The following is a 12,435-nucleotide window of genomic DNA, read 5'->3' on the forward strand; positions in this document are numbered from 1 at the left end:
ATTAGCGTATCCGCTATATCTTGCAAAGTATAATGATAAAAAAAATTGTGAGACCGTACTAGTACTTCTATTCTAGGCCGAGTGCAACATCAAATCATCATCACGTTGAAAATTTGTTACCATGATCATGATCTATCTCTGAAATTGGCGCATCCGCTATATCTTTCAAAGTATAATGATAATAAAAATTGTGAGACCATACTAGTACTCGTTCAAGTTCGAGTGCAACATCAAATCATCATCACGTTGAAAATTTGTTACCATGATCATGATCTACCTCTGAAAATGGGCGCATCCGCTAAAACTTGCAAAGTATAATGATACAAAATTGTGAGACCGTACTAGTACTTATGTTCAAGGTCGAGTGCAACATCAAATCATCATTACATTGAAAAGTGTGTTACCATGATCACGATCTATCTCTGAATTTGGCGCATCCGCTAAATCTCGCAAAGTATAATGATAAAAAAATTGTGAGACTGTACTAGTACTTCTGTTCAAGTTCGAGTGCAACATCAAATCATCATCACGTTGAAAATTTGTTACCATGATCATGATCTATCTCTGAATTTGGCGCATCTGCTAAATCTTGCAAAGTATAATGATAAAGAAATTGTAAGACAGTAGTAGTACTTCTGTTCAAGGTCGAGTGCAACATCAAATCATCATCACGTTGAAAATTTGTTACCATGATCCTCTGAAAATGGGCGCATCCGCTAAAACTTGCAAAGTATAATGATACAAAATTGTGAGACCGTACTAGTACTTATGTTCAAGGTCTAGTGCAACATCAAATCCTCATTACATTGAAGATTGTGTTACCATGATCATGATCTATCTCTGAATTTGGCGCATCCGCTAAATCTCGCAAAGTATAATGATAAAAAAAATTGTGAGACTGTACTAGTACTTATGTTCAAGGCCGAGTGCAGGATCAAATCATCATCATGTTGAAATTTGTTACAACGATCATGACATATCTCTAAAATTGGCGCATCCGCTAAATCTTGCACGTGGCGCATCTCGGTGCGGAGCAACAAGCCGGTGCTATCAAGGTTGAGGCGTCGGTAGCGTCATCGGGCTCTCCTCTTTTGATAGATCTTCTACATGGCGTGGCGCACCGCCCACCGAGAAGCAGTCACATGTGAGATCGAGGTGGAGACGTCGCTGGCATCCTCGAGGCGCGACTGCCCTTCTACGAGCCAGAGTCGACTCAAGGTATGAATCCATGCGCTGTCGCGTCCCTTCTGCATATGAAGTGGGATGCCTTAGATTTATTGTTCTTCTCTTACGATTATTTCTAGCCGGACATGTGTGCTCTTTCTCTGAATATATTGCTTCAAAAGCTAACCAAGTTACTTAAATTCACTTCGTTCTTAATCTTGCGTGCTAATTTTGTTATTTTCTTGACAGTGGTGCGCGCAAGGAAATTTATTTCTGGGTGTGCTGAGCTGTTAGGCCAAAGTCGAAATCCTCAGCTAAACAAGGCCTCAGCTTAACACATAAAAAGGTGTTCAATCTCGCCCACAATGTCCTCTTCTTTCCTCTTCCTTTATTGGAACTTGCTTTGCAGACAAGGAAAGTGGCACGTGTAATGTGAGTAAAACCCTCTTAGCCAAAATCAGCTACGAGCAAGATTTTATGTATTGTAGATTCCCCATTGACTCTCATCCCCAATGTAGTCTTTTTTATGTCAGTATAGACTTCTTTACTGGATGTATACTATCGTACATGGCATGCATTTGCCTAATGAGGAGCATTGTATTGCCATTCTAGCCAACCTGATCGATCTGTCAAGCTTCATGCACGAGATGCCATGTTTAATTTACTCCCTCGCTCCGATCCATATTTCTTGGTGTAAAATGAATGTGAATCGGAGGGAGTACTCTTCTTAGATAGTACTATACCAGTTCAAAAAAAAGTACTGTACTACTACATCACAAATGCATCAAAAGAGTACTACATCACAAGACCACCACGGTTGTACTAGTAGAGTTTAATGCTTAACTTCCAAAGGGAATAAGATTACACATATGAACTTTAAACAGGCGCTGTCCGATGTCTGCTTGTTTGGGAGCACAACATAAATAATACTACCCCCATCCATACATAAGTGACTAAACTTTGTCTGAAGATGGTTTCATCTATATATGTTTTTAGTGTGTAGATACATTCGTATCTTGAAGGAAAAAGGTGAGCTGCTAACTTTTTGAATAGAGTGAGTAATACAATTCGGATAAACAATGGTGTAGTAAAACAAATACTTCTGCCCATCATAAAACAAAACACAGACTGACTCAAATATATGTACAGATCACAAAAGAGGTTTCATCAGAACCTGAACATATACATGCAGAGATGACTGTTTGATCACATAAAACAAAGGTTTCGTGGCATATTTATGCCCCCAAAACAAGCAGACGTAGGACAGCGCCAACGTACTAGCAGCTAGCACTATGGAGCTGCAGTACAAACAAATGGTGCAGCGACATTTCCACCAGAACGAAAACTAAAAGACATCAGACCAAACAAAAGCTGGGCTATCACTTCTTGCCCAAACAAGCCTTGCTCCTTCATATGCGACTTCCTTTTCTCTTATGGATGTTGAACTTTGAATTAGATGGGTTCCTGACAGCGCGTTCTTTTTCGTGTCCTTGATGTTGCACTCTGGATCAGGTCGGTTACTGTCAGGAAATGAACAAATTGATCAGCAAAAGTCATATGCAAATGAATGCAAAGGTTACATATGAATGACTAACCCGGTCTAACTGAGTAGGGATGTAAAGTGCACCAACGTCTAGCAGAATTGTACTTTCTCCACTGCCAGTTGCTCATATCTAATTGGAATACTCCCTCCTTTGCCCGTACAACCAGCTCATTTTTGTCCTCAAATACGCAGAGTAACCTTACTGCATGTTTCCAATTGTATGGAAATGATGTGTCAAGGCCAAAAAAAGTATCCAATTCAAAATTTATATGACATGTCCATGACTCGTGATCGCCTGTTGATGATCTTGTACTGGCCCATGTTTGTAGGGTGAAGTCTCTTATAACAGCAAGGGCAACATCTCCATTATGTCCCTTGAAGATGTGAATGTTAAGCATGAATATATCATGCGTCTCATGAGGGCACTGAATATATTTCAGAGCCTTCTTTGCATGGTCAAGCTCAATGATATATCTAGACTTCGTTGGCCAGTACAAAATACCCCCTATGAGAGTTGCCGGTCTACGGTCAATCTCTGACAGCATCGGAGTTGATCGAGCTAGAAACTCCCATTCTTTTGAATCTGGTGAGTAGATATGAGCCTGTGCATCGTAATGTTTAGTTGTTATCCAAACAACCGAGAACTTGCCACAATGTGTAAACGGTTCAGAGTTGTTTCTCGAACAGAGAATTGAGCCGCTGCTTTCAATTGTGTGATTGCGCCACAATGGTGGTTCTGGTATCGCTGTGAGAACTTGCCTAATTGGATCCCAGACTGATATATACCCACTGGATACATTAGAATGGAGTAGCACCATACCATCGCGGCATCCCAGGACATAGATTTTGGGACCGTTCACTTGAGACGGGATTGCCAGCATCTTCAAGATGGCCGGGTGAAGATCATGCTCTGTGATGAATCGATTGTCCTCGGAGTTGTTGGTGAAAAACCCTAGCAACGGGTTTCCTCCGTTGTGTGACACAGTTAGCTTTCTGAAATAATTGCTTCCCATACATTGCCTCCATGCTTTCTTGGTGCCTGATGCAGCTAGTAAGCAGGTTGGATGGGGAGGAAGCCTGACAAGAATCTGAGAGACTACATCTCCAGGCAGATCGTTGATTGTTGTGGGTGTCCTTCGACTGAAGCTGGTAGGATTATGCAAATCGCACGATGCATCGTCAAAATTATGTAAACAGCACACTGCATCATCTATTTTTTAAAACAAAATGCAACATCTAATTTGACTAAGCAGCAAAATGCATCATCTAATTCATCATCAAAGTTTCCTAAACTGCACGGTGCATCAGCAAAATCAAAATAGTGTAAACAGCACAATGCATCAGCAAAATCAAAATAATGTAAACAGGACAATGCATCAGCAAAATCAAAATAATGTGAACAGCACAATGCATCAGCAAAATCAAAATATTGTAAACAGGACAATGCAATTGTAATCCTGTTGCATAATCAATGAAGCCCTTAATTTGCAAAAAAAAACACCACAAAAATAGGACGCACCAACGGAAGGCAATCTCGCATATACAGTAATAATTGCTAACGTGTCAACACGATTGGAGGAAAAAGAGACCTCTACAGGACCCAAAACGCTGTGGTAACATCAGATGGGGTTAGCTTTGATATAGGTAATAAAATGTAAACAGCACAATACATCATCTAAGTTGACAGCAAAATTCTTCATCGAAATTTCCCACACTGTTCAAGGAATCAGAAAAATTACCTAAAAGGCTAAAAGAGCAAAATGCATCATCAGAGTAAAATATATGTAAACAGTACAATGCATCATCCAACTTTTGGCTAAACAGCAGAGAGCATTAGCTAGGTTGACAGAAAAAAAAAACAAAAAAAACCATGAAAAATTCCTGAAGAGGTGAGTGCATCAGAAAAATTACTAGTACCTAAAAAGCATAATGAATCACCCAAATTACAAAAGAAGCAGAATGCATCATCAAAAATACAAAAACATCTCAATGCATCATCACGTCTGGTTTGGGCAAAAAACCCAATCCACCAGATCTAACCTCATTGCAGTTGGGGAAGGTAGAACTTACAAAGGGGTTGACGAGTCACGATCATATGCAACAAGCGCCGCCTTAGATGAAGTCACCATCCAAGCTCTCGACGCGTTCAAAGCAGCCAGCTTCGAAGCCTCCGACGGTTCTCCCGGCTGCGCCGCCAAAACTCTCGAAGCACGAGCCAAGACTTTCCAACAAAATGCAGCTTCGATACGAGCATTTGAGCGCCCGGGCCCGTCCTAGCCACCGCCTTCGCCTTTGCCTCCGCATCCGCATCCGCTTTACATGTCTCCGCCGATGCATGCAGAGCATCCGTCTCCGCTTTCCATGTATCCGCCGACGCAGTGTAGGCATCGAGCGACGCCGTTTTCATTTCCTAGAAAACCCAGTAAGTTACTCACATTGCAATCCCCAAATTAAGGTTATATCGAACACAATGACCGATGAACCTCTGTACTCGCCGGAGGTTGGAGATGTACATACCTGCGAAGATCGGTCCGGTGGTGCTTGACGGTGGTGCGTCGGGGACGGGGGAGAACTCGGCGGGGAGAATGGTGGCGCGGCCCAAGACGGCGGCGCGGAGAGGGGCGACGGTGCGGTCATCGAACCTCGGCAGACAGTATTTTGTATATATATATGAGAAGAAGAATAAAGTCTGGTCGAACGAGGCAGCGCGACCGGCAGAGTACAACCGAAGGCTACTAGTGCTACCTTGGAGTATTGTAGTAATATAACATAATAAAAATAATGGCCTTGTTTAAACCACTCTTGTCAGTGTGGCATCGCGTCCAAATTTAATGCATTCTGTGGAAATCGGAATAATGCTGTAAAAACTCTCATACTAGTGTGGTATATAGCATACACCGATACTTTTCAACAAAATGTCGTCTCCATTTCATAGGAGACTGCTTGCACACTGGGATACGATGCTGACATGACGAAGGGCTGATGTCTACTTTCCCCCTCCTTTCCTGTAGACAGTGTTGGGCCTCCAAGAGCAGAGGTTTGTAGAACAGCAGCAAGTTTTCCCTTAAGTGGATCACCCAAGGTTTATCGAACTCAGGGAGGAAGAGGTCAAAGATATCCCTCTCATGCAACCCTGCAACCACAAAGCAAGAAGTCTCTTGTGTCCCCAACACACCTAATAGGTGCACTAGTTCGGCGAAGAGATAGTGAAATACAGGTGGTATGAATATATATGAGCAGTAGCAACGGTGCCAGAAAATAGCTTGCTGGCGTGTAGTTGATGGTGGTAGTATTGCAGCAGTAGTAACGCAGTAAAACAGTAAACAAGCAGCAGTAACTCAGCAGTATTTAGGAACAAGGCCTAGGGATTACACTTTCACTAGTGGACACTCTCAACATTGATCACATAACAGAATAGATAAATGCATACTCTACACTCTTGTTGGATGATGAACGCATTGCGTAGGATTACACGAACCCTCAATGCCGGAGTTAACAAGCTCCACAATTTGTTCATATTTAAGTAACCTTATAGTGTAAGATAGATCAACATAACCAAATAGATCATATCAATACCATCATAATGATAATTAACTCCACAATCTACAAGAGATCATGATCATAGCCTACGACAAGAACCACATGGTGCACACACTAGTCACCTTTACACCAATGCAGGAGGAATAGAATACTTTAATAACATCACTAGAGTAGCACATAGATGAATTGTGATACAAAACTCATATGAATCTCAATCATGTAAAGCAGCTCATGAGATTATTGTATTGAGGTACATGGGAGAGAGATTAACCACATAGCTACCGGTACAGCCCCGAGCCTCGATGGAGAACTACTCCCTCCTCATGGGAGCAGCAGCGGTGATGAAGATGGCGGTGGAGATGGCAGCGGTGTCGATGGAGAAGCCTTCCGGGGGCACTTCCCCGCTTCGGCAGCGTGCCGGAACAGAGATCCTGTCCCCCAGATCTTGGCGTCGCGATGGCGGCGGCTCTGGAAGGTTTCTGTGGTTTTCGCCGAACGTATCAGGGTTTTCGATCCAGGGGCTTTATATAGGCGAAGAGGCGGCGCAGGAGGGTCGAAGGGGCGACGACACCATAGGGCGGCGCGGCCAGGGCCTGGGCCGCGCCGGCCTATGGTCTGGGGGCCCAGTGCCCCCCCTCTGGTCCTTCCCGGGTGTTCTGGATGCTTCCGGTGAAAATAGGAACTTTGGCGTTGATTTCGTCCGATTCCGAGAATATTTCGTTACTAGGATTTCTGAAACCAAAAATAGCAGAAAACAGGAACTGGCACTTCGGCATCTTGTTAATAGGTTAGTTCCAGAAAATGCACGAATATGACATAAAGTGTGCATAAAACATGTAGATAACATCAATAATGTGGCATGGAACATAAGAAATTATCGATACGTCGGAGACGTATCAGCATCCCCAAGCTTAGTTCTGCTCGTCCCGAGCAGGTAAAACGATAACACAGATAATTTCTGGAGTGACATGCCATCATAAACTTGATCATACTATTTGTAAAGCATATGTAGTGAATGCAGCGATCAAAACAATGTATATGACATGAGTAAACAAGTGAATCATAAAGCAAAGACTTTTCATGAATAGCACTTCAAGACAAGCATCAATAAGTCTTGCATAAGAGTTAACTCATAAAGCAATAATTCAAAGTAAAGGCATTGAAGCAACACAAAGAAAGATTAAGTTTCAGCGGTTGCTTTCAACTTGTAACATGTATATCTCATGGATAGTTGTCAATGCAAAGCAATATAACAAATGCAATAAGCAAGTATGTAAGAATCAATGCACAGTTCACACAAATGTTTGCTTCTTGAGGTGGAGAGAGATAGGTGAACTGACTCAACATTGAAAGTAAAAGAATGGTCCTCCATAGAGGAAAAGCATCGATTGCTATATTTGTGCTAGAGCTTTGATTTTGAAAACATGAAACAATTTTGTCAACGGTAGTAATAAAGCATATGTATCATGTAAATTATATCTTACAAGTTGCAAGCCTCATGCATAGTGTACTAATAGTGCCCGCACCTTGTCCTAATTAGCTTGGACTACCAGATCATCACAATGCATTGTTTTTACCAAGTGTCACAAAGGGGTACCTCTATGCCGCCTGTACAAAGGTCTAAGGAGAAAGCTCGCATTGGATTTCTCGCTATTGATTATTCTTCAACTTAGACATCCATACCGGGACAACATAGACAACAGATAATGGACTCCTCTTTTATGCATAAGCATATAACAACAATTAATAATTTTCTCATTTGAGATTTGAGGATTGTTGTCCAAAACTGAAACTTCCACCATGGAACATGGCTTCAGTTAGCGGCCCAATGTTCTTCTCTAACATATGCATGCTTAACCCTATGGTGGTAGATCTCTCTTACTTCAGACAAGACGAACATGCATAGCAACTCACATGAAATTCAACAATGAATAGTTGATGGCGTCCCCAGTGAACATGGTTATCGCACAACAAGCAACTTAATAAGAGATAAAGTGCATAATTACATATTCAATACCACAATAGTTTTTAAGCTATTTGTCCCATGAGCTATATATTGCAAAGGTGAATGATGGAATTTTAAAGGTAGCACTCAAGCAATTTACTTTGGAATGGCGGGAAAATACCATGTAGTATAGGTAGGTATGGTGGACACAAATGGCATAGTGGTTGGCTCAAGTATTTTGGATGCATGAGAAGTATTCCCTCTCGATACAAGGTTTAGGCTAGCAAGGCTTATTTGAAACAAACACAAGGATGAACCGGTGCAGCAAAACTCACATAAAAGACATATTGAAAACATTATAAGACTCTACACCGTCTTCCTTGTTGTTCAAACTCAATACTAGAAATTATCTAGACCTTAGAGAAACCAAATATGCAAACCAAATTTTAGCATGCTCTATGTATTTCTTCATTAATGGGTGCAAAGCATATGATGCAAGAGCTTAAACATGAGCACAACAATTGCCAAGTATCACATTACCCAAGACATTAATAGCAATTACTACATGTATCATTTTCCAATTCCAACCATATAACAATTTAACGAAGGAGAAACTTCGCCATGAATACTATGAGTAGAAACCAAGGACATACTTGTCCATATGCTACAGCGGAGCATGTCTCTCTCCCATAAAGTGAATGCTAGGATCCATTTTATTCAAACAAAACAAAAAACAAAAACAAACCGACGCTCCAAGAAAAAGCACATAAGATGTGATGGAATAAAAATATAGTTTCAGGGGAGGAACCTGATAATGTTGTCGATGAAGAAGGGGATGCCTTGGGCATCCCCAAGCTTAAACGCTTGAGTCTTCTTAATATATGCAGGGGTGAACCACCGGGGCATCCCCAAGCTTAGAGCTTTCACTCTCCTTGATCATGTTGCATCATACTCCTCTCTTGATCCTTGAAAACTTCCTCCACACCAAACTCGAAACAACTCATTAGAGGGTTAGTGCACAATAAAAATTAACATATTCAGAGGTGACACAATCATTCTTAACACTTCTGGACATTGCATAATGCTACTGGACATTAGTGGATCAAAGAAATTCATCCAACATAGCAAAAGAGGCAATGCGAAATAAAAGGCAGAATCTGTCAAAACAGAACAGTTCGTATTGACGAATTTTAAAATGGCACCAGACTTGCTCAAATGAAAATGCTCAAATTGAATGAAAGTTGTGTACATATCTGAGGATCATGCACGTAAATTGGCTTAATTTTCTGAGCTACCTACAGGGAGGTGGACCCAGATTCGTGACAGCAAAGAAATCTGGAACTGCGCAGTAATCCAAATCTAGTACTTACTTTTCTATCAACGGCTTTACTTGGCACAACAAAACACAAAACTAAGATAAGGAGAGGTTGCTACAGTAGTAAACAACTTCCAAGACACAAAATAAAAACAAAGTAATGTAGCAAAATAACACATGGGTTATCTCCCAAGAAGTTCTTTCTTTATAGCCATTAAGATGGGCTCAGCAGTTTTAATGATGCACTCGCAAGAAATAGTATTTGAAGCGAAAGAGAGCATCAAGAGGCAAATACAAAACACATTTAAGTCTAACATGCTTCCTATGCATAGGAATCTTGTAAATAAACAAGTTCATGAAGAGCAAAGTAACAAGCATAGGAAGATAAAACAAGTATAGCTTCAAAAATTTCAGCACATAGAGAGGTGTTTTAGTAACATGAAAATTTCTACAACCATATTTTCCTCTCTCATAATAACTTTCAGTAGCATCATGAGCAAACTCAACAATATAAATATCACATAAAGCATTCTTATCATGAGTCTCATGCATAAAATTATTACTCTCCACATAGGCATAATCAATTTTATTAGTAATAGTGGGAGCAAATTCAACAAAGTAGCTATCATTAATATTCTCATCAAGTGTAGGAGGCATAGTATTATCATCATAAAAACTACTCTCCATAGTAGGTGGCAACAAAAGACCACTATCATTATAATCATCATAAATAGGAGGCAAAGTGTCATCAAAGAAAATTTTCTCCTCAATTCTTGGGGGACTAAAAAGATCATGCTCATCAAAACCAGCTTCCCCAAGCTTAGAATTTTCCATATCATTAGCAACAATGGTATTCAAAGTATTCATGCTAACATGTTCCATGGGTTTTTTAATTTTCGCATTAAACCATTCATGTCTTGACTCAGGAAATAGTACAAAGAGCTCACAGATGTTTTCCATTATGCCAAACTAGTGTAAACAAGAAACAAAAAGTTGCAATTGCAGGATCTAAAGGAAATAGCTTCGAGTACTTACAATGGCGGAAAATAGCTTGGTAGCCAAGGTCCGGAGTGTGAGTACCTTTTACCTTTCCTCCCCGGCAACGGCGCCAGAAAATAGCTTGATGTCTACTTTCCCCCTCCTTTCCTGTAGACAGTGTTGAGCCTCCAAGAGCAGAGGTTTGTAGAACAGCAGCAAGTTTTCCCTTAAGTGGATCACCCAAGGTTTATCGAACTCAGGGAGGAAGAGGTCAAAGATATCCCTCTCATGCAACCCTGCAACCACAAAGCAAGAAGTCTCTTGTGTCCCCAACACACCTAATAGGTGCACTAGTTCGGCGAAGAGATAGTGAAATACAGGTGGTATGAATATATATGAGCAGTAGCAACGGTGCCAGAAAATAGCTTGCTGGCGTGTAGTTGATGGTGGTAGTATTGCAGCAGTAGTAACGCAGTAAAACAGTAAACAAGCAGCAGTAACTCAGCAGTATTTAGGAACAAGGCCTCTTTCACTAGTGGACACTCTCAACATTGATCACATAACAGAATAGATAAATGCATACTCTACACTCTTGTTGGATGATGAACGCATTGCGTAGGATTACACGAACCCTCAATGCCGGAGTTAACAAGCTCCACAATTTGTTCATATTTAAGTAACCTTATAGTGTAAGATAGATCAACATAACCAAATAGATCACATCAATACCATCATAATGATAATTAACTCCACAATCTACAAGAGATCATGATCATAGCCTACGACAAGAACCACATGGTGCACACACTAGTCACCTTTACACCAATGCAGGAGGAATAGAATACTTTAATAACATCACTAGAGTAGCACATAGATGAATTGTGATACAAAACTCATATGAATCTCAATCATGTAAAGCAGCTCATGAGATTATTGTATTGAGGTACATGGGAGAGAGATTAACCACATAGCTACCGGTACAGCCCCGAGCCTCGATGGAGAACTACTCCCTCCTCATGGGAGCAGCAGCGGTGATGAAGATGGCGGTGGAGATGGCAGCGGTGTCGATGGAGAAGCCTTCCGGGGGCACTTCCCTGCTCCGGCAGCGTGCCGGAACAGAGATCCTGTCCCCCAGATCTTGGCGTCGCGATGGCGGCGGCTCTGGAAGGTTTCTGTGGTTTTCGCCGAACGTATCAGGGTTTTCGATCCAGGGGCTTTATATAGGCGAAGAGGCGGCGCAGGAGGGTCGAAGGGGCGACGACACCATAGGGCGGCGCGGCCAGGGCCTGGGCCGCGCCGGCCTATGGTTTGGGGGCCCAGTGCCCCCCCTCTGGTCCTTCCCGGGTGTTCTGGATGCTTCCGGTGAAAATAGGAACTTTGGCGTTGATTTCGTCCGATTCCGAGAATATTTCGTTACTAGGATTTCTGAAACCAAAAACAGCAGAAAACAGGAACTGGCACTTCGGCATCTTGTTAATAGGTTAGTTCTAGAAAATGCACGAATATGACATAAAGTGTGCATAAAACATGTAGATAACATCAATAATGTGGCATGGAACATAAGAAATTATCAATACGTCGGAGACGTATCAAGGGCGCAGAAGTATTTTGGAGTATTTCATTCGAACAGATCGGGGCGACGGTGCGTCTTTGGAGGGAATACCGTGTGGTGTGTCTTTGGAGGGAATACCGTACGTACTTAGGAGTATTTCATTCGAGCAGACTGCTTGCACACTGGGATACGATGCTGACATGACGAAGGGCGCAGAAGTTTGCGAAAATGGTTGTACTACCATCCGACCATTAGTATAATCATTGCGCGATAGCTTACACGAGAAGGAAAAGAGCCGAACAGCTGTGGATAATAAAAGCATTTGGCTCTTCGAGGATCCTTCTTCTACTGCCTTCTCAAAGGAGTACTACTATTGTAATCTTTTTTTGTTTTTCTGG

This window comes from Lolium perenne, chromosome 4, assembly GCF_019359855.2.
Source record: "Lolium perenne isolate Kyuss_39 chromosome 4, Kyuss_2.0, whole genome shotgun sequence".
Lineage (NCBI taxonomy): Eukaryota > Viridiplantae > Streptophyta > Magnoliopsida > Poales > Poaceae > Lolium > Lolium perenne.